Source organism: Pleurodeles waltl, chromosome 2_2 (genome assembly GCF_031143425.1).
Source record: "Pleurodeles waltl isolate 20211129_DDA chromosome 2_2, aPleWal1.hap1.20221129, whole genome shotgun sequence".
Classification (NCBI taxonomy): Eukaryota; Metazoa; Chordata; class Amphibia; order Caudata; family Salamandridae; genus Pleurodeles; species Pleurodeles waltl.
In genome coordinates this window covers 190,795,631-190,818,111 of record NC_090439.1, presented here as the reverse complement: position 1 = coordinate 190,818,111, position 22,481 = coordinate 190,795,631, and the positions used below count along the sequence as shown (strand labels likewise).

The window sequence follows — 22,481 nt, the reverse complement described above, 5'->3', positions numbered from 1 at the left end:
CTTTCCCCCATGAATACTGGCTAGCAACTCATTTATGTTCGGTATAGGATGTCTGCCTATCCATATGTTCTCATTTAAATCACTAAAGTCTTTGCACATCCTGATTTTGCCTTTCGATTTCCGAGCTAATACCACTAGGTTCAACCACTCCGAAGACTCCCATTCTTCTATTACGTCCAACTGCAACAACCTTGCTAGCTCAGCTTTTAAATCATCCTTTAATGCCAGCGGTACAGCTCTTACTTTGTGTACTCTGGGTACCGCACCGTCCCTTAAGACAATCCTATGTTGGAATTTCTTAAGGCAACCCAACTTATCACCGAACAACAACGGAAACTTCGATCTCCATTTCTCCACCTTAGGATCATCATGCAACACAGTTAATACCTGTTCTTCTGAGTTAGGGTTCAACACTATGCCTAATGCTCTTTGCTCACTCTATCCCAAAAAGCATCTCCCCTTTTCTACAACATACACACAACCCATGATCTCCCTTTGAAAATAATTTTCCCTTGAAAAAATCCAACAAGCGGTATTCTAGTACCTCCATATCCCACTAGTTTGATAATTGGTTTGGATAATTCCAACTTTCCTAACTTGAGCCACGTGTCCCTATCAATAAGTGTATGTGGAGAACACGAATCTGCCCACATGTCAATTACCACACCATTTATACTCACACTACATTTTGGAGGTCTATAACATTCATCTTTTAAGTGCATTACACTGTCCCCATGTATGACTTCTTCCATAGGGGCATCGTTCAACATTAATATTTGTATGTGATCTTCATCATCATCCGTAGATGTTCTTTCTGCCTTTTTGCTGTCTCCCTGCAAACAATTTACACTTTTCTTTTTAACTCCCATTCCCCCTTTCTTCTGGTTACACACTTTGTTACAATTAAAACATTTTACATTTGTAGCTGGACAATTCCCAGAAAATGCTAGATGTTTCATGCTACCACATCTATAACATTTTTTCTTTTTTTCTTCAAATTTACCATCGTTACTAGTGTTTTTTATCCTGTCTACTTCTTGCACAGTCACATTTTCTGCCATGTTTTTGTTCAGTTCTTTAATGTAACGTGATGTGTCTGTGCAATAAGTATAGCTGCATCCAAAGATGGGTCCTTTAGACTCAAAGGTTTTTCTTGGATTTTTTAATTCTTTGTGTGATTAATTAATTGGTCTCTAATAAGTTCCTCATGTAAGTCCCTAAATTAGCAGGTATTAGCCAATGTCCTTAATGCACACACAACTTGGTCAATCGTTTCACCCTGCGCTTGTTCCCTGGAAAAGAATTTGTGGTGTTCAACCACAATGCTCACTTTTCTGCAAAAATGACTTTCTAACGCATGTATGGTTCTCACATATACATCATCACCCTCGCCCTCTTCATCCGAACCATCATCATTCTCAACAACAGTATTACATGGCAAGGTTTTTAATACCTTCCTGCCTTCAACACCTAGATTATGCTTAATTAAGGCTAATTTCCTTTTTGCAGTGAATATAGCTCCACCTAATGCCTCCAGATACGTTTCGAAAGTCTCTTGCCAATCTTGCCATGGAATAATAGGATCACCTGGAAGTGGTAAAAATGCAGGTGGCGGCGCTATGGACTGCATGGTATATAACGAGTGAAGGCGTTACCTTTATGCAGCCGGTTAAATAGGAGTTTTTTTAGTTTTTTTATTTACTTAGTTGTCTAAATGTACCTTATATTTATTTGTTTAAGAGTACCTTTTCAATTCCTTGTTATTCGTTACAATGCTTCTTTTCTTTGCTTGTTAACATGTACCTTTTAGAATCGACTCCTTCGACAGCCGGTACATCAACATTACAGGAAGTTTCGTACCGTTTTTGCTAGACAGTTGCCCTTGTTAGCGAGAAACGGCGTGACACATATGTGGTTGCCACAGACAGCGCACGCACGGAGTCTCTAGATAGTGATTATCCAATTAAATTCAATGCACACGTGCAGGTTTCTGCGCCAATAACAGCACGCTGAAGCCACTAGTGCGTGGCCGTCCAAATGAATCCAGTGTGCATGTGCAGGTCCCGGCTGGCTTCCGATAGCACACCAGTCTCGGTGTGCGGCCGCAGCACGCCGGTAGGACCAGCGCAAGCAGATCGCAGCACGCGTGCCAGTGCTCAACGGTCGGGTTTCAAAGGCAAACAATCCGCCGCCCCGATCTGTTCCTGCCCGGGGCCCCACTGCTTCTTAAGTAAGTAAATGTCGCAATTAAATGTTTCAAAGTCACACTGTGCACAATTAGTCAAACAAAAACAACAAAAAAATACAACAGCGAAAGGCGCCTCACAGCACTTCAGTACCTCGATTTTACAGCACACTTTGACTCAGACACGCACATCCTGGTCTTGAATAATTATTCTTCCTCAGGTCGAATATCCTCAAAAGTCACGCAGGTTGCCGCAACAGGCAGCTTCTTAATGGCCAGGAAAGTTTGACAGACGCAGGAACTCATATACTGGAACCAAGAAACCCGTACACACCTTCTTCTCCATGACGCTGGGGTGTAGCTCCACCAGGGTTGGTCAACTGTGGCATCCCACCCTTGTCGCCACTAAAAAGGCGCCAGCCAGCTCTTCTTTTCCAAAGCTATATTTCAGCCAAGAAGATGCTACCAACCCTGGCAGATACAAAGGACAACTGCCAGGATCCAAGCCCTCAACATTCCCTCCACTATGTTGCCCAGCAACATGACATACCCAACATTCCAACATATACCCAACAAGAATGACTAGAATTGAATGTGAAGATCAGGATTTATGAATGTATGAAAAGGATACATACCAAACAATCAGAAACTGAAATAACGTTAGGGAAGCTGGATTCCAGGAATCAATTGTGCTGACCAGCAATGGAGCAACGATAAGTAAGACCTGGAGGTTCTCCATGGTTCACAGTTTTATCTTATGACTTTGACTTTGTCTTGAGAGCCATAATCTTCACCTCCTTTTTGCTGTACAATGCTTAAGTTCCTGTGACTTAAGGTGAGAATCTATCTTTCAATGCCATAACCAACGTTTCAAAATGAGTGTGGCAGTTATCTAAGATTCCTTCTCCCTGAAGCCTAGCTCCATGAAGAGGCAATTCTTTCCAGCCCCTTTCTGATCAGAGATAAACACTCACTTTCTAGGCATCCCTGTCCTATCTCCCCCAAGACAAAATGTTCTGTGTTGTCTATGTATCCCCAGCTAGAAAGTGCTTGTTTTGGAACATTCTCCTTTTACTCATCTAGATAGCACAGCATAAGGCAAGATGGTATTCCAAGCTACCTCTTAGAAGTATTAATCTTCCCCATTTGAGAACAAAAAGCAGTGTCAAGATATCAGTGTGTTTTCTGACCAGGCCTTGATTAGTAACATTCTGCTTCTGCAAGAGGCCATCAGAAAAGTATTAGGGTTGAGCTGAGGAACTGTATTGTCCAGGGAGAGCTTTGGGCGCAAGGGTCATTCACACGTCTTCATATCTCTTCTGGGCTGGTGTTCTGTGGAATGTCCAGTAAATCAGCAGATGCCAGTGAACAAGTTGAAATTGGATGCTTTGGAGACAGACCACAACATTTCTAAAAATAATTGAGACGTATACAATAAAAAATGCAACCTAGCCTATGATGATTATTTGCACCAATTATTATGTTTCCCTAAAGGGTGTGTCTACCTCTTCCTAAACCACAGTTTTTGAAGTAGGCTTTTGCACCAGCTGCCAAATTCCATGGGCATGTAGTAATAATATGGTACTTTCCAGTCAATGTGTAGCCTTCCAAACGTTCAAGTAGTAAACCTACATATTTGAAATCTGGATATATTGCAGCTGGATCTTACTGATACATGGATGGCATGGCCACATAGCTGGTGGACTGGACAGCCAGTGTGCTATACTTTTGCCCTATGGGTTGCAAAACCTTGCTGAAGCCCACTCAAAGCATTTGAGTTTTCTAATGCATGTATGGTTTATGTGCGTCTATGGTGCATCTAAAAACAAGTCAAACATGCCAATGAACTTTTCCAAAATCATTATGATGTTTCAGACGTGCCAACTTCACCTCATGCCAATGTGCACCTAAGAGGCACTTCTGCCCCCACCCCACGCCCCAAACCCCCGCTTTTAAAAAAATACAAAAAAAGCTTGCTGAGGCTGCTGCCGATGTCCTGGGGTGTTGCCACACCTAATATTGGACATGGCTTCTCACTGGGAGACCATGTGAGGGGAGCCAATATGGTGTGTCACACGGTGACACTATGTGAGTTGGCAGGCCTGATGTTTAGAGAAAGGCATATGCAATAAGAAGCTTTTTGGCAGTTTCTCCCTGTCCAGGGGTCACAAACACCTGTAATCCTTGTTAAGAAATTCAAGGGCAGACATGCATAAAAGATCAAATTTCCCACAAGCACTTGCTATGCTTACAAAACCAGGGCATCGAGGAGACAACCTTCTGTCTCCAGTTAGAGACGCTAGGCAAGATTCACCAGCACTGAAGTTGTATTGTTTGTTTGAGAAACCACCCCTTCCCCAGCACCTCATTGTATAGGGCCACCTTTGACACATATTGACAGTTTGTGGTTTGCCAGAGAGGTGATATTAATTGTTACTTCTGCCATCTGTGGGAAGATTGAATAATGGGGTTACCAGAAAACTTAAAAGCACCGGTGCCAGCTGTTACCTTCTCTTTCTGGCTCTTGGCTGAATGTGGCTGGTGCCTGGTTCCTCAGAGTCTTGCTGGTGTCAGGGAGTGTTGTTTTCCGAGGGGCATGGGCAAGTGGCATGCTCACTAGATGTTTTCATGTGACGATTCAGAATTTACAACTTGGTATGCTTGTGTAACGAAGATAGTGTTCATTGTTCACACCATGGCAGCACCGTAAGCATTCACTAGCGAGATATGCAAAGGTTGAAACCTACACAAAAGTCATTCTTTTCTAACTACATAAAGGACCCTTACTCTTCCTCTCTCTACTACACAAATTATGTGTGTTTGCCAAGTCGAATTAGCAATACCTGTAGCTGATGTTTCAGTTTATATCAGTTTTGCCTCCAGGGTGTAGCACAGAGTTGGCGAGCTTCCTTTTCTGTTTCCAGTTTCCTAACTCAGTATTCAGTCTGCAGTTCATCACTGTAGCTTTCAGTACTTTGGTTCGTCCTTCTTCCCACAGTCACTGTCAAAGTAAATAGCTGCTTAGTTTTTGCCTTCTATTAGCAGCTGTTCAGCCACTCACCAGCATAAGTCTGAAGAACCCTGATCTGGGTCTTCTGAATAGTAGCATTCATGATACATATCATATTTATTTTGTTAAGCCAAAGTTGCAACTGGTAATATTCATGTCATCACTCCACCTTGAAGTGTACTTATGTTTTCCTCCTCTGTATGACATCATCAACTACACAATGTAAATATTGAGCCGCAATAGGTCACAATGAACTTAATTAGTTGATATAATGCCATATCATATTATGGAAACTCCATGGCATATATGACCAGCAAAAATCTGGTGCCACATTCAATCCTTAAATTAACAAAAAAATGTAAATCTGTTTGAAATGCTCTATTCAATGTGATATTATGATTAAAAGGTGTGATAATATAAATGTTTCAATGTAAAGAATGTAGCAGTGATTCTACCAATTGTGTATCCGTTGATTGGATAATCTTGAACATGTGGGCATATCCTAAGTTCCAACAACACATCCCACTCAACTCAAGATAGTGTGGCAGATTTCAACACCACTATAACACTTTGCCATTGGTTAGGAATCATCCACATTAGAGAGGCTGCACACAAAATGGGTACTGCATATGGGATCATGTGAATGTAGAGTACCAGCATGACATAAATTGATTGCCTGGTTGGGTTTGTGCCCCTGCATCTGGCATGTACAATTCATTTATCATTAGTCGTGTGACTGTATTTCCTATGGTGGACTGGGTGGAATTATACTTATTTGACATCAGGACCCTTTGCACCCACCATGTGTCTTGAGATCTGTCCTTTATGACTAAATATGCTGGGATTACAGGGCAACTCACACATGTAAATGACACACATACACTCACATGCATTATGTCTGTCAGTAGTGCTCCATTTACACCTTCAGAGAGGTAGTCAGATGTAGAGTGCCTCCTGTCTTCTACCAAAGAAAGGGTTAAGCATACACCCCAGGGGCCAGACGCACCTGAAGGGATAAACAAACAGGCAGTGGACTGCTCGAGACCACGCCCAGATGGTGTTTGCAAGTATCTGGTGTGAAACGTTTTTCTCCGGCCCATGGTCTGCTCAACCTGAGACCCCGGCCGATCACACTGGCAACAAGGAGAGCCATCTGCACCCCTCACTGCCTCTGAACCACCTGGTGCCCACCCACCTTCCAACCTGTGTCTCCTGTACACCTCCCCAGGTGCAACCAGCTGCCCAGCATGCACCATGAGGGGCGTGTCATCTCACACCTATACATGCCAGCCCTGCTGCGGCCTGAGTGCATGGGCTCGTCCCGTGCCAGTGCATCCTTAATCACACACCAGAGGTGTTTGCCATTTGCCTGCAGTCTATGACACCAGAAAAGGGAGCCAAAGTAGGTTCACTGTTATAGCGGCTCTCCCTAGCTACCCTCAGGTGCCACCTGTAGATGTTTGAGTGCCCGCTTCAGAATATCGTGCATCCAGGCCCACACAAACCACTTGCTGGCCACTAGTTAGCGCCACACCTGCCTCTAGTGTGGTTTGCAGCCTCACAGGGCCTCAACAGTGCCTGTCGAGCGCCATCTTCCACCATTGTGACCCACCGGCCTGCAACAGCCTAGCAAAACTACTCCACAGCATCTTCTGCCACACATGAGTGCATCTCTCTTGCATGACCGTCATGCGATTCCATGCCATGGTGGATGACCAGCATGCCTGAGCCACTGGGCCCCGGGCGCCATATGGTCACAGCCCCGACATGTTGCTGTCTATGCTGCAGCCATTCAGCGCCCTACCCAACCCTGCCACAGCAGCACCCAGGTATTCCGGAACACCATCAGGGAGGTGATGTCTGGCCTCATGGGTGTACTTAACATCAGCAATAACATCCTCATATATTCCAACACAGTAGAGGAGCACCATAAGCGGCTCCGTGTCACCCGAGCCTGCTTGGAAGAGCACTGTCTGACTATATACAAGGAGAACTGCTGCTTCTTTGAGCCATCAATAAAGATTTGGGTACATCTTCTCCAAGAAAGGAATGCGGATTGATCCAAAGAAGGCATAAGTCATCCACACCTTGACAACGCCCACAACTGCAGGAGAAGTGTGGAGCTTTATTGGCCTAGCCACATACTGCAACTGATTTATCCTGAACTTGGCAACCTTTTTGGGACCCCTAAGGGCCCTCAGGCAGATAGATGTTTAATGGGAATGGACTGACCGGGCAGAGCCATTTTTAAATGTGGTACTAAATTATTTAGGACCGCAGGATACGGTCAAATTGCCAAAGGCTCTATACACCAGAAGCATCAAGTGAGGTTGAGAAAATAAATGGCACCATTAAGTCCAAACTTACGAATGTGTGTGCCTTGACAACCTTAAAATGGTCTGATGCACTTCCTCTTGTTTTAATGGGCATGAGAAGTACTCCAAATAAAAAGTTTAGTGTCTCTTCTTGAGAAATCCTCATGGGCAGAGCTATGCAGATCCTACACATTCCTTCAGCAGCACTTGTGTCAATTACTGGTGACATTATATTGGATTACTACAAAGGTCTGTCCGATGTGGTGAAATTTGTCTTTCATCTGGTGAAGTCTAGTGCTACACGCTGCAGCCAGTAGACTAGGGTCTTGTGGGCAAGCATGTCCACAAGAATTGACTAGACCCACAATAGAAAGGGCCACATCAAGTCATACTTGTGACTAACACTGTTGTGAAGTGCAATGGAATCCGACAATGGATCTATGGAGCTCACACAAAAAGAGTGAAGACTGCTAAAGAAGAAGTGGTGACAACAGCCACTGATTCATAATGTCAAGTTTGCTGTGTGGATACACAGGGGGGAGAGGAAGAAGATCCTGGTGAAGATACTTGTCGCAGTTTTAAAATCAGCAAACCATAAATGAAGAAGAAGAACTTGATTCTGAGAAAAGTGAGAGTGAATCACCTCTAGCTAAAAGGCCAACAAGAAAAAGAGAGCCAAATAGAGGGTATTGATCATCTGAGTGGACCTTTCTAGCAACAGTGCCTACAGACGTGGAAGGTATTGGAATAACAAATTGTTGTCAGTTTATCTTTGAAGTCAAGCTAGAAGAAAAAGAACAAGAACGACCTTGAACTTTTTCTCAATCCTGATGAATGAAAGTCTACAAGGATTGATTGATTTTGTTTTGTACCTTTGGTATCCAGACAAAGATAATAGGATTTCCTGAATCCTATGAACTGAAAAAGAGATGTTTGGTTTCTCATTTTGTATCTTCCTTTTGTACATTTTTTTTTCTCAGCGGAAGATTGCACACAGCAGGTACTGTAGAGTTCTAGGTATGTTTTATTTGAAATTTGCTATTAATAATTCCAATCAACTTGATGTTATGCTACTTCCTCTAGTTAGGTATGTCTCTCCTTCACAAGGTTAAGTACCGTACATAGTGAAATAAAACACATGAGATCAAAACATAGGGAAAGATCAGTAGAACATGATGATCCTAATCTTTATTCAACTCTATTACATGAGTATGTTAGAGTAATGGGTATTAGACATTGTTATATTTGTACATATATTCCTTCATCGACTGAAGAAGGTGTGACATGTTTTCACTTGCCTTTGTCATATAATCTGTCATGTACTGTTTTTGTATTTATTGAAGAGGTCACAACCTTATTTGAAAATTAATAAGACTAAAATGAGTATGTTTCTAGTCTGAGAGAAAAACTGTGTGAGTTTGTTAAGGAGCTTAATGAGAGGAGAGTGCAAATTCTGAGAAATTGCAAAGATGCAAGTCAAATCAGAGAACACATTGAAGCTGAACAGAAATTTAGAAATTCAAATGTACATCTGAAATTGAGTGTGGAACATGAATAGAAGGGAGAGTTGTGTTTCGTGCATCCTAAATCTCAAAAGAATAAGCCAATAATTATTGTTGGAGAGAGTGAGTGTGAAAGGAGCAATGTGCTTGATAATGAGTTTTTGGATGTTGAAGAGCTGCTATTTAGAGGAATCTATTATGTGAGTGGTAAAATTGATTATTTAAACCTACTTAGTAATTGGACGGAAAGCTTATATCCTGCTTCAGTATTCCGTCAAGATCCCTATGTAAATGAGATTAATGATGTAGGTCTGAAGAGAATGAAGAGTAGATTTGGGCAAATGGAGTTAGATGTGTTGGGTGCTATGATACTAGCTACTCCTGTGACTGTGGATGACGTGAAAATTTGAAAATTATCTATGCTAGTAGATCTCCTTGCTTCTAAGACTGCTGGAGCACTGGCAAAGACAAATCACAAGCTTAAGGCAATGCATGTTATGTTGATTCAGAACTGGCTTGCACTAGTTATCCTTTTCACGAAGGAGGGCATAGTCTGCCAAGGTTTGAATGTTTGAGAGTACTGTACTTTCATCCGAGATAACAGTAAGTTTATAAATGACTATATAACAAATGTCACTAATACGTCTCATTAACAAAGCCTTTGAAGAATATGTTTTGTGGGAATCAGTTGACTCCTGGTTTGGTGGGACTGTAAAGGGACTTAGGATGGTTAGTGTTAGAAATTGGGTTTTTGGTTGGCAGTCAGGTTACCCTCTGTCCAAGCAAGAACCCTCACTCTAGTCAGGGTAAGTCACACACAATCCAAATTATCCTGTGCCCACCCCCTGGTAGCTTGGCACGAGCAGTCAGGCTTAACTTAGAAGGCAATGTGTAAAGCATTTGTGCAATAACTCATACAATAACACAATATAGCACCACAAAAATACACCACACAGTGTTTAGAAAAATATATAATATTTATCTGGGTATTTGCAGGTCAAAATGATCAAAGATGCAATATGAATTTGTAAAGATATGACTGAAAAGTGATATGAAGTGTCTTAAGTCTTTAAAAAGTAAACAAAGTCTCTTTCAAGCACAAAGTACCTGGTTTGGAGTGGAAGATCTCCTCAGAGGGCTGCAGAAGAGGAGATGCGTGGAAAAATGGTGTGTGTGTCGGTTACGCCCCTTGACACAGGGACTTGCGTTGTTATTTTTCACTCGGGGAAGACTTGCGTTGTTTTCCGGCAGCGGGCCGTCTCTTTCTGTGGATCGCGGGATTACCAGATGTCCCAGGGTCTGTGCGTGGATTCCTCGGCTTGTTATCCGGCTGCGCGTCGTTCCGGGAGGCTGTGCGTGGAATTTTCTTTCTCACGGCATGCGTTGCGTCGATTTCCTCTCTGGAAGTCGGGCGGCGTTGTCCATGCGAGGCCGTGCGTCGAAGTTCCAGTCGCACCGCAGGCGTCGCGTCGAGCAGCGTCTTTCTGGATCGGCGTGCGGTGAATTTCTCACTACGGAGCAAGCTGTGCGTCAAATGTTTCGGCGCACAAGGAGTCCAAATGAAAAAGATAAGTCTTTTTGGTCCTGAGACTTCAGGGAACAGGAGGCAAGCTCTATCCAAGCACTTGGAGAGCACTTTTGCAGCCAGACAAGAGTTCAGCAAGGCAGCAGGCCAACAGCAAGGCAGCAGACCTTTGTAGAAAGCAGACAGGTGAGTCCTTTGAGCAGCCAGGCAGTTCTTCTTGGCAGGATGCAGGTTCTGGTTCAGGTTTCTTCTCCAGCAAGTGTCTGAGGTGGTAGGGCAGAGGCCCTGTTTTATACTAAAATGTGCCTTTGAAGTGGGCGTGACTTCAAAGAGTGGCTAAGAAGTGCACCAGGTCCCCTTTCAGTTCAATCCTGTCTGCCAGGGTCCCAGTAGGGGGTGTGGCAGTCCTTTGTGTGAGGGCAGGCCCTCCACCCTCCCATCCCAGGAAGACCCATTCAAAATGCAGATGTATGCAAGTGAGGCTGAGTACCCTGTGTTTGGAGTGTGTCTGAGTGAATGCACAAGGATCTGTCAACTAAACCTAGCCAGACGTGGATTGTAAGGCACAGAAAGATTTAAGTGCAAAGAAATGCTCACTTTCTAAAAGTGGCATTTCTAGAATAGTAATATTAAATCCGACTTCACCAGACAGCAGGATTTTGTATTACCATTCTGGCCATACTAAATATGACCTTCCTGCTCCTTTCAGATCAGCAGCTGCCACTTCAACAATGTATGAGGGCATCCCCAATGTTAGCAGGCCTCACAGTAGTGTAAAAACGAATTTAGGAGTTTTACACTACCAGGACATATAAACTACACAGGTACATGTCCTGCCTTTTACCCACACAGCACCCTGCTCTAGAGGTTACCTAGGGCACACATTAGGGTTAACTTATATGTAGAAAAAGGAGATTTTAGGCTTGGCAAGTACTTTTAAATGCCAAGTCGAAGTGGCAGTGAAACTGCACACACAGGCCTTGCAATGGCAGGCCTGAGACAAGGTTAAGGGGCTACTGAAGTGGGTGGCACAACCAGTGCTGCAGGCCCACTAGTAGCATTTAATCTACAGGCCCTAGGCACATATAGTGCACCCTACTAGGGTCTTATAAGTAAATCAAATAGCCAACCATGGATAAACCAATCAACAGTACAATTTACACAGAGAGCATATGCACTTTAGCACTGGTTAGCAGTGGTAAAGTGCCCAGAGTTCAAAAGCCAACAACAACAGGTAAGAAAAAATAGGAGGAAGGAGGCAAAACGTTTGGGGATGACCCTGTCAAAAAGCCAGGTCCAACAGTTAGTAAATGGTTCGATAGTGTGGGTGGGGGTATGCTGCATGTAAGATTACCCCCTGCAATTATTGTGCTAATTTGTGCAATCATTCTGTTCCTTTTGCTTAAATTTTCTGGACTAATTATTTCAAAGATAGGACTAAATTTTAAGTGTAAAAAGAAGGTATCAATGATGGCATTTAAGCGGAAGTAAGAACAGAACGAGTATGCTGACTGCGTTGTAAATAGTTTGGGGTTTAACAATAATATAATTATCAGATGGGGGATTTTTTTGTTGGACGTTTTCCAGATTAAACTGTATTTCCGCATTAATACTTTTCAATCTATACATTGAGATTCACACATGCGCACTGACAGTTATTGAAATTGAAATGAAATAATTAAGAAGTGTTTTAGTGTGCTGGCTTAGACTAACAAGGCCTCAGTCAGGCCTCCTCTCCATCTTTGTTAAAATAGCTGCCAAATACAATATTCATTCTGCGTCCACATTTTCTAGCTCAACAGCACATTCTGAAAGATATGCACTGCTTATTTGTGTGACACATTATTCTCAAAGAACTTGCTTGAAAAAAGCCTTTGTGTTACTTTCAAGGCTGTTCCTGCATTTTTTTCACAACTGTTTTCTGTTGTTTAAGTACCTAGCTTATTCTGACATCTCCGGAGTGCATTGGGTCTGTAGGAATGAATCAATGTTCATGTAGCGGGTCAGTGCTTAGAATGTAGGGTTTTGTGACTTTTTAAAATATGAATTGTGACATTTGTTACAATGCTCATACCATTCTGACTTCACAATTTCAATGATTTCCTATATTGAAAATGGCCATATAAGCCCTTGACTTTTGGAGTGGGTCAGGTTCTTACGCAAACCTTTAGGGATTAGCCTGATTTTCTATTGATTTGCTTCTTATTTAAGACTTGATCTGTGTGCCTGAACTTCACTCATTATTGTATTATTTCTCAGCCTTCATGGCATGGCAATTGACTTATGTTTACTTAATCTAATTCGATGAGATTTCTGCTGCATTAGCATTTTTCTATTTTCAGCACTGCATCTAAAATCTTAATAAACCTTATTGATTGTCCCTGGTACTCATTGACTTTGAGGTTAACACCGCCCCTGCAACCTGGGTGCTCCACTGAAATGCAGATTATCTAAACAACAATGTGCCCACTGATTATTAACATACTTGAATAACAAGTAACATGTGTAGTCCTGGATGGGTTACTAGTTACAGTTTTTGTAAATGCACAAATGGTCCAGACTTTCTCAAACTCTTAAATGACAACAATGCATTGTACCGCGAATCATCGCTTTACACCTGACATGACGTTTTTGAAGTCTTCCTTGTGAAAATGATGTGGGATTTAGTTCCGGAGTATGAGGCTATGTGCATTTGAACCTTATGAGATGGAGCACTCTTTGCATTAGAAAGTCGTTCTTAAAGGTTTACTAAGCTGGTTGAGAAAAGTCTGGCCACGTAGTTCAGAGTCTTATATGGCGGCCAGTGTTATGCAGTCAAGCCAGACAAAATATGGTCAGATCACACTAGCCCAAGGATGGATTATAATCACTGCAACAGCAAATATAATCCCCAGTGAACTGAGAAACAAAGGGAGTATCCCTCACTGAAAAAGCAGGTAGCAGAAAGCAGTTTTCATCATAGTGTTATCTGGGCAGATGAAAGGTAATGAAGAGTCAGGTTGGATACCCTGATTCGTAATGCTCTGCTTGGGCATTGGCGAAAGGAATCCAGTGGCACAAGAAGAGTGCCAAGTGTCCAAATGCAAGGAAGGTAAGTAGGACCACTGCTTCCCACTCATCACTGGAGTATGGTGGACCATTCACAACCCTGGGTTCTGATGCTACCATACCTGCTTTACTAATGACAGCTATGTCACTTTGGGATAACATGGCTGATAGCCAGTTGAAAGGAATTGAATAGGGCTTATCTGATGAACACTACTTAATTCTTGACAGCATTCAGACAAAAGAGCCTTGGTGCATCTGACTTTGATCTTGAGTAGCCAATCAACAAATTTGCTGGCAGATTTCAGTACCCTGGTGAGTTTAAGGTGGATTTGGCTAGCAACACCTATGTATGGAAGCTCATAGCAAAGCTTTCCACCAATCCTGTTTGCGATACCGAGTACATATCAAAAAGAAAAACCAACAAGGATAAACCTTTAAGTATGATGAAAATAATGTCTGTTATAGTCGAGCCAATGGAGGAGTGTTAACTACGTGTGTGGCAAGGAAGGAAGAACATAAACCACTGTAGTGCAAGTTAACTGATGCCTTTGCCTATTCCACACAACCTAAAATAACACTTTGGTCAGATTGTAGATCAGGGTTGGGTTTATAGTTACTGAGGACTGGTGGGTCAATGTTTTTTTTCCTGTAGTGGAGTGTAAGAGTCTTGTTTAAGGTCCTGAGGTACAGTTCCATCTGTATGAAATACGTTGATGAATTGTGTAAGGAAAGGAGCACGGGCTGGCCATCCCAGTGTCACCACATGGCATTTTAGACATCTGCTGACGTCAAAGAAGGTTTGAAGGACTTGAGAATCTCAAACTTTTCTCAAGCATGGATCAGATTACACTGGGCATCAGAGAAGTGTATATTAAGCTGGAGGACGAAAAGCCTATGTAGGCTGGACCTGATATGTTTTTTAGATTTACGAGCAGAACACAGGCCAATACTAGGTTTTCTAGACGCTGTGGCACCAAGATCTTTGTAAATGTGTCAACCCAAAGTAGAAAGCCAGATGGACAGCAACCACCCTACAATCCACTGAGCATTACTTGAATGAGAAATGTTTTAAATAACAATGAATCATGTGAGATATCACAGAGGTAGTTAGTGGAACCCAAACCCTCTTTCATCATGGAAGGGCACACTCAAGAACACTATGAAGGCAGGAATATATTTTCAAAATGTATTTAAAATCAAAACCATATCCTAGTGCATACAACGTGAAAGTCTGTATTATAAAATGAACAAAATAGTGGTAGGGATATGATACTTATCAGTAGAGTGGACAATGCAAATATTGTAACATTATAGTTATGCAGTAAAGCTTATTAATATTGAAATTTCCCACCCACTATACTTTTAGTGAACTAAGCTTAACCTACCCCCAAAAGCAGCATACTTCAGGTTTCAGATATGGCTCATGATCTCATACCTCTTCTGAACAGCAGAACCAATGTTTATCAAAGTATGTGCATCTGTTATTCTCATCTGCGTCGACAGGAAGGCAGGCAAGACCACAGAGCGGAGCCTAAATGTGCCTTCCTGTAGCCGTCAGCGAAAGGAAGGTGATTGTGGCTCTGAATGGCCCTGCTGTTTCAAGGCTCTGGTATGAAGTCCCTCTATACAATATTACACAATTCCTAGTTTCTAATTTGAACGTGAACGTTGATGAACATTTTCAGAATAAACACTTAATAGACAGGCCATTGCACTTTTTCACATACTTAAATATATGTGGAACCTTGCCTATTGTTTAAAAACAATAAAGAGAAGAGAGGTTATTAGCATCTATGAAACTTAGAGCCAGATGTATCACGGGGTTTTACCCATTCTCTGCTAATGATTAAATGTGGTTGTACATGTGGCCCTTAGTATATTATTTGAAAACAATCACCTGAAAAGAGAATTTGACTCCGGGAAAAACATGGAAATGTTCAACAGACCTAACTATCATGTTGCAATGAATAATGATAGGGCTAAATGTGCATTTATATTTGACACCTACCCCTAAACAAACAACATAAATAATTCAAAAAAATGAGGATACTTAAAAGAGAAAATGTATAACAATTTAAATAGACCCTTGTTGCAGAACACATTTTCTAGAAGACGCAGACCTTTGGAATTGCTACTGGCCTCTAGCAATGCTCAAGGGTGTACTTGATGTTATGTTTTTTTCCACATGATGGACAATATTGGCTCATCATTTTACCATGGTTAGAAGCTTTGGGGCGTCTTCTCCCCCTCTTGCATACCTAGAATTGATATACGTACTTCACATTTATGTGAAAGGGTGAGTTAATTACACGTTTACGTTCTTTTACATTTTATTAGCAGTTTCATGGAGTTACTACGTTTATGACTGCACAGTGAGGAAGGGGATTTGTTTTCGTTGTGTGCTCGAGGGTTCATCTTGCTTTTTGTTTCTCTTCAGCATGATGGTGACTGCAGAACAAAATTAAATGTCTGCCGAATTGGGGATGCTTAATGCCTGTGTAGCCGTAGTTAGTGGGCGCAATATAAATTAACCATAAACACTGCTTTACTATTTGCTTTTCTAAAATTCGACCTCGTAAAACTAAACTCCTAAAGAATTACGTTTTATATTGAGGATCATGAGGACAGTCCAGCCGACAGGGTTTGCTACTGCCACCTCATTACTTTACTTTTGAGAGTTGTGTGATGATTCAATTGCACCATTACAAGAGAACACGAATGCATGGGAAGGGCTGAGTGTACCGAGGAGACAGAGGTAGCATCATCTGAGTAATCATCTCTACAGCTAGAGATATGAAGAGTTTATTAACAGAGAACTGAATCGATTTAATAATGCAAGGTCACTCTGCCGAAAACATCCCTGAGAGCACTTCAACAGTAATGAAGAAATAAAAATAGAAAAGAGTTCGGTCTCAGCAGAGGTCCTCCCACAGCCCAGCCTTCCAGCAGACAGATTACCATGACAAAACTTTAATAACACTTTTACAGAGCAGGTCTCTTGACAACGAACGGGGCGCTCACCTTAATGAAATGAAGAGTGGTTCTACATATTCTCTAGGCGGATGAAAGAACAAAGAGTTGGTAATCATCAGATCACCTCCATAAAAAGTTTTTTTATGGGATAGGCACCTAAATGAAATACTGTTATGATATGAACTGCAAAACAATACAGAAAAATACAGAAACAAGCATTCACCAATCAAATACACAAGTGATGTCATATTTTAATTCACAAAAGCAACATTTTAATTTTAATGCCAAGGTTGGAGCTTTACTAAATTCAACTGAGGCCACTCATCGACCATAGTATATTCTGTTTGTTGCACTTGCAGTGCTTCCAGGAATCAATCTGGGGATTCTAACTTAATTTATAATGTCCAATTTCAAATTGCTTTGCATTTACAGAATGTTTTCAAATTTTAAAGTTTTCATGTTACTTCTTTACTGATATATATTAAATTAATCTGTCAATATTATTTAATTTTCTAGGCTTTTCCAGACCCCTGATTAAAAACCACTGGTGTAAAAGATAAAGGGGGTCATTCTGACTCTGACGGGCGGCGGAGGCCGCCCGCCAGAGTTCCCCCCTCCAAAATACCGCTCCGCGGTCGAAAGACCGCTAAGGGTATTTTGGGTTTTGCACTGGGCTGGCGGGCGACCGCCAAAAGGCCGCCCGCCAGCCCAGTGCAAAACACCCTTCCCACGAGGACGCCGGCTCAGAATTGAGCCGGCGGAGTGGGAAGGTGCGACGGGTGCAGTTGCACCCGTCGCGAATTTCAGTGTCTGCAAAGCAGACACTGAAATTCTTTTTGGGGCCCTCTTACGGGGGCCCCTGCAGTGCCCATGCCATTGGCATGGGCACTGCAGTGGCCCCCAGGGGCCCCACGACAACCCATACCGCCATCCTGTTCCTGGCGGGCGAACCGCCAGGAACAGTGCGGCGGTATGGGCTGTCAGAATCCCCATGGCGGCGCAGCAAGCTGCGCCGCCATGGCGGATTCAATAGGGCAGCGGAAAACCGGCGGGAGACCGCCGGTTTTCCCTTTCTGACCGCCGCGGTCAGAATGCCCTGCGGGGCACCGCCAGCCTGTTGGCGGTGCTCCCGCCGACCCTGGCCCCGGCGGTCAGAATCAGGCCCAAAGTCTGAAGACTTATGATCAATCAATGTAATCTATATTTTCAAGTGAATTACAGGCACTACCCTATTTGACCCTAAATTAATTTGTACAAAATAGTTTGAAGGCCTCTGTCACTGGAATATCCATGGCCTATTTAGAAAGGCTATTCCCTTTGGGGGACTGCAAGGCTTGATTTCATTCAGATCCTTTTTGTGTCAGCATCAGCATTACTGGAAGTTAGAGTGAAACACTTGGATTAAACTACTCTCCTATGTTACTTCAGAGCTTCCCCCTTTAGTCATATTATTAACCTCTTCAATGTGGGCGTTGGCCAGTGGCCGACGCCCACACTACCTCCCTGGTGCGGGTCATGACCGGTGCCGACACCAGGGAGGGGGTTAATAAATCTTCGGGTGCGTCGCACCAGAGGATTTCTTTTTTTTTTTTTTAGCCCTGGGAGACACAGAAGCTCTTCCGTGTCTCCCCCCACCCTCCCCTTTGTGACGTCAGCGCGCCGGGAGGCACGCTGACGTTACAATGTTGATTTCCCCATCGGAGCAGGAAGCAGCCTTGCAGCCGCTTTTTACTCTGATGGGGAAAACGGCCACAAACGGCCTTCCCCACGTTCGGGAAGGACTCGTAAGAAAGGGGAAAGTCTCCCCTTTCTTACGAGGCCTTCCTGAAAGTGTTTCCTGGCCCCCGATCGCAGCTGTGCTGCGATCGGGGGCCAGGAAACACTTTTCAGGTTTCCTGGCCCCCGACCGCAGCACAGCTGCGACTGGGGGCCAGGAAACAGTTTCAGGAAGGGCTCGTAAGAAAGGGGAGAGTCTCCCCTTTCTTACAAGGCCTTCTGAAAGTGTCACAGCTGCAATCGGGGGCCAGGAAACACCACTAGACACCAGGGATTTCACTTTGGGGGGGTCGCCCCCCCCCCCCTTTTTAAAAGGTAGGTGCCCCCCCCCACCCCCGGGCTAAATTAAAAAAAAAAAATGGACAGGGGGTCGCCCGTGGGCAGGGCGACCCCCTGTGGGTGCAATATTTTTTTTAGTTGTTGTAGGGTTTCCCTGGGGGCCATTTTGGCCCCCAAGGAAACCATACAACAACTAAAAAAAATAGATCTATCTATATATATATATATATATATATATATATATACATATATATATATATATATTGAGATATATCTATGTAGATATATCTATGTACTTGGATATATCTATAGATAGATCTATAGATATATATAGATATATGTATATATATATATAGATCTATCTATAGATATATCTATGTAGATATATCTATATAGAGATAGATCTATATATATATAGACCAGACCCACATATAAAAGTGATATATATATATATATTTATATATAGATTTGCCACCAGTTGTCTTGCAGTTGCAGTTTGCGTCTTGAAAGCAATGCACATACTTCAACTGACGCTTTTCAACTGTAGCTTTTAGGCAGCAATAAAAAAGTCAAGTAAGTATTGTGATTATGTTTCTGCTACAAAAGGGTCAGACTTGTCTAGTGGCAGTTTTAGTGCCATAAAGAAGCGCAGAAGCTTTATATGCCTACAGCAAAGAGCAAATCTGTATTTTATGTAAATAGCTGAGTACATTAGTAAAGTCAGCCATTACCTGCGCTATAATACAAATGAAATGTATTTGCGGGGTGGAGGGTGGCTATGGAAAGATGAAGGGCAGTTTTGTTGGGTGGTAATGAAGGAATCGGCGGAGGAGGGAGAGGGAGCACCAATAATGAATGTTGGACTGGGCACAGGAGGTGCTAAAGACTGTGACGAATGGTATGTGACAAGGTGTTTTTTGAGTGTCTTGAAAGAACGTGCTGATTGAGGGAAGAAGCGCAGGTAAGGTGGCCTCTACTGTTGCACGTATCTCACACACACCACCGATTTTGTGACTGTCTACGTAGGCTAGTGTTCTAGAGCAACAGTTTAGCCAATAGCAGAGATGGCATCTTGATGGATGACTGCTGCCGTCACTCGGGTTATGGCGGACAGCTCTGACATAGGATCAGAGACTGAGACATCAGATACTGAGACAGCATCTGAGGGATAGGACATTGGCGCAGACTCTGGGAGTGATTTTTCAGTCGGAGGAGTCTCATTCGATAACTCCTCTTCCAGTACATTATGAGGGAGGTGATGAGGACAGTCCTGCTGTCCCTTCGCAAGCAGTCTGTGCAACTGGGTAATAGTGGGTTAGCCCAACCCAGAGAGCAGGTGAATGCGGCGGCAAGCAGAGAGAAAGAGAGAGTGCTCTCTTGGGAGCTCCCCAATTTAGTTCAGCCCCAAATTCCACCGCCCAAATCGTATTGTGGAGACATCAAAATTATCTATTGCAAAACAAACTGTTTTTTTAAGGCAGGCACCTGTGTTTTTGGTCCTGGGTTCGGCGGCCATATAGAGAAACACACTTAACCCAAACATTTCTGGAAACTAGACATTCGGGGGAGTCCACAGAGGTGTGACTTGTGTGGATTCCCCAAAGTTTTCTTACCCAGAATACCCTGCAAAGCTGAAATGTTGAATAAAAACTCAATTTTTCTCGCATTTCTGTCACACAAACTACAGGAATATACTGGGATTCACAAAATTCCTACCACCCAGTGATTCCTCACCTGTCCTGATAAAAACACTACCCCACTTGAGTGCCTACACCTAGTGCCTGCGTCAGGAATGGATCACCCCAGGGTCAACAGCTGCCTCATGTAAGGACCAAAATTGACCGTTGTGTGATCTATTCCTGTCGCGGGCACCAGGCCTACCCACACAAGTGAGGTACCATTTTTACCGGGAGACTTGGGGGAATGCTGGGTGGAAGGAAATTTGTGGCTCCTCTCAGATTCCAGAACTTTCTGTCACCAAAATGAGAGGAAAAAGTGTTTTTTTGGCCAAATTTTGATGTTTGCAAAGGATTCTGGGTAACAGAACCTGGTCAGAGCCCCACAAGTCACCCCATCTTGGATTCCCCTGGGTTTCTAGTTTTCAAAAATGCGCTAGTTTGCTAGGTTTCCCCTGGTGCCGGCTGAGCTAGAGGCCGAAATCCACAGGTAGGCACTGTTTTCTATGAAAAAATTTGATTTGTCCACGTTGTGCTTTGGGGCATTTCCTGTCGCGGGCACTAGGCCTACCCACACAAGTGAGGTATCATTTTTATCGGGAGACTTGGGGGAACGCTGGGTGGAAGGAAATTTGTGGCTCCTCTCACATTCCAGAACTTTATGTCACCGAAATGTGAGGAAAATGTGTTTTTTTAGCCACATTTTGAGGTTTGCAAAGGATTCTGGGTAACAGAACCTGGTCAGAGCCCCACAAGTAACCCCATCTTGGATTCCCCTAGGTCTCTAGTTTAAAATAATGCACAGGTTTGGTAGGTTTCCCTAGGTGCCGGCTGAGCTAGAGGCCAAAATCTACAGGTAGGCACTGTTTTCTATGAAAAAATGTGATTTGTCCACGTTGTGTTTTGGGGCATTTCCTGTCGTGGGCGCTAGGCCTACCCACACAAGTGAGGTATCATTTTTATCGGGAGACTTGGGGGAACGCTGGGTGGAAGGAAATTTGTGGCTCCTCTCACATTCCAGAACTGTATGTCACCGAAATGTGAGGAAAACGTGTTTTTTTAGCCCCATTTTGAGGTTTGCAAAGGATTCTGGGTAACAGAACCTGGTCAGAGCCCCACAAGTCACCCCATCTTGGATTCCCCTAGGTCTCTAGTTTTCAAAAATGCACACGGTTGGTAGGTTTCCCTAGGTGCCGGCTGAAATCTACAGGTAGGCACTTTGCAAAAAACAGCTCTGTTTTCTGTCAAAAAAATGGGATGTGTCTACGTTGTGTTTTGGGGCATTTACTGTTGCGGGCGCTAGGCCTACCCACACAAGTGAGATATAATTTTTATCGGGAGACTTGGGGGAACATAGAATAGTAAAACAAGTGTTATTGCCCCTTATCTTTTTCTACATTTTTACCTTCCAAATATAAGAGAGGGTGTAAAAAAGACGTCTATTTGAGAAATGCCCTGCAATTCACATGCTAGTATGGGCACCCCGGAATTCAGAGATGTGCAAATAACCACTGCTCCTCAAAACCTTATCTTGAGCCCATTTTGGAAATGCAAAGGTTTTCTTGATACCTATTTTTCATTCTTCATATCTCAGCAAATGAATTGCTGTATACCCAGTATAGAATGAAAACCAACTGCAGGGTGCAGCTTTATTGGCTCTGGGTACCTAGGGTTCTTGATGAACCTAGAAGCCCTTTATATCCCCGCAACCAGAAGAGTCCAGCAGACATAACGGTATATTGCTTTTAAAAATCTGACATCGCAGGAAAAAGTTACAGAGTAAAACATAAAGAAAAATGGCTGTTGTTTTCAGCTCAATTTCAATATTTTTTTATTTCAGCTGTTATCTTCTGTAGGAAAACCTTGTAGGATCTACACAAATGACCCTTTGCTGAATTCAGAATTTTGTCTAGTTTTCAGAAATGTTTAGCTTTCCGTGATCCAGCATTGGTTTCACACCCATTCCTGTCACTAACTGGAAGGAGACTAAAAGCACCAAAAATAGTAAAAATGGGGTATGTCCCAGTAAAATGCCAAATTTGTGTTGAAAAATGTGGTTTTCTGATTTAAGTCTGCCCGTTCCTGAAAGGTGGGAAGATGGTGAAACCCTTTGTTGATGCCATTTTCAGGGAAAAAAACACAAGCCTTCTTTCCCCATTTTTTTGGAAAAAACGAAATTTTCACTGTATTTT

General features: G+C 43.0%; 1 protein-coding gene across 2 annotated transcripts in view; it reads right to left on the bottom strand.

Moving 5' to 3' along the window:
• Positions 1 to 22,481, bottom strand: part of GABBR2 (gamma-aminobutyric acid type B receptor subunit 2) — a 3,493,747-nt gene that overhangs the window by 2,299,280 nt on the left and 1,171,986 nt on the right. The window lies entirely within an intron of this gene.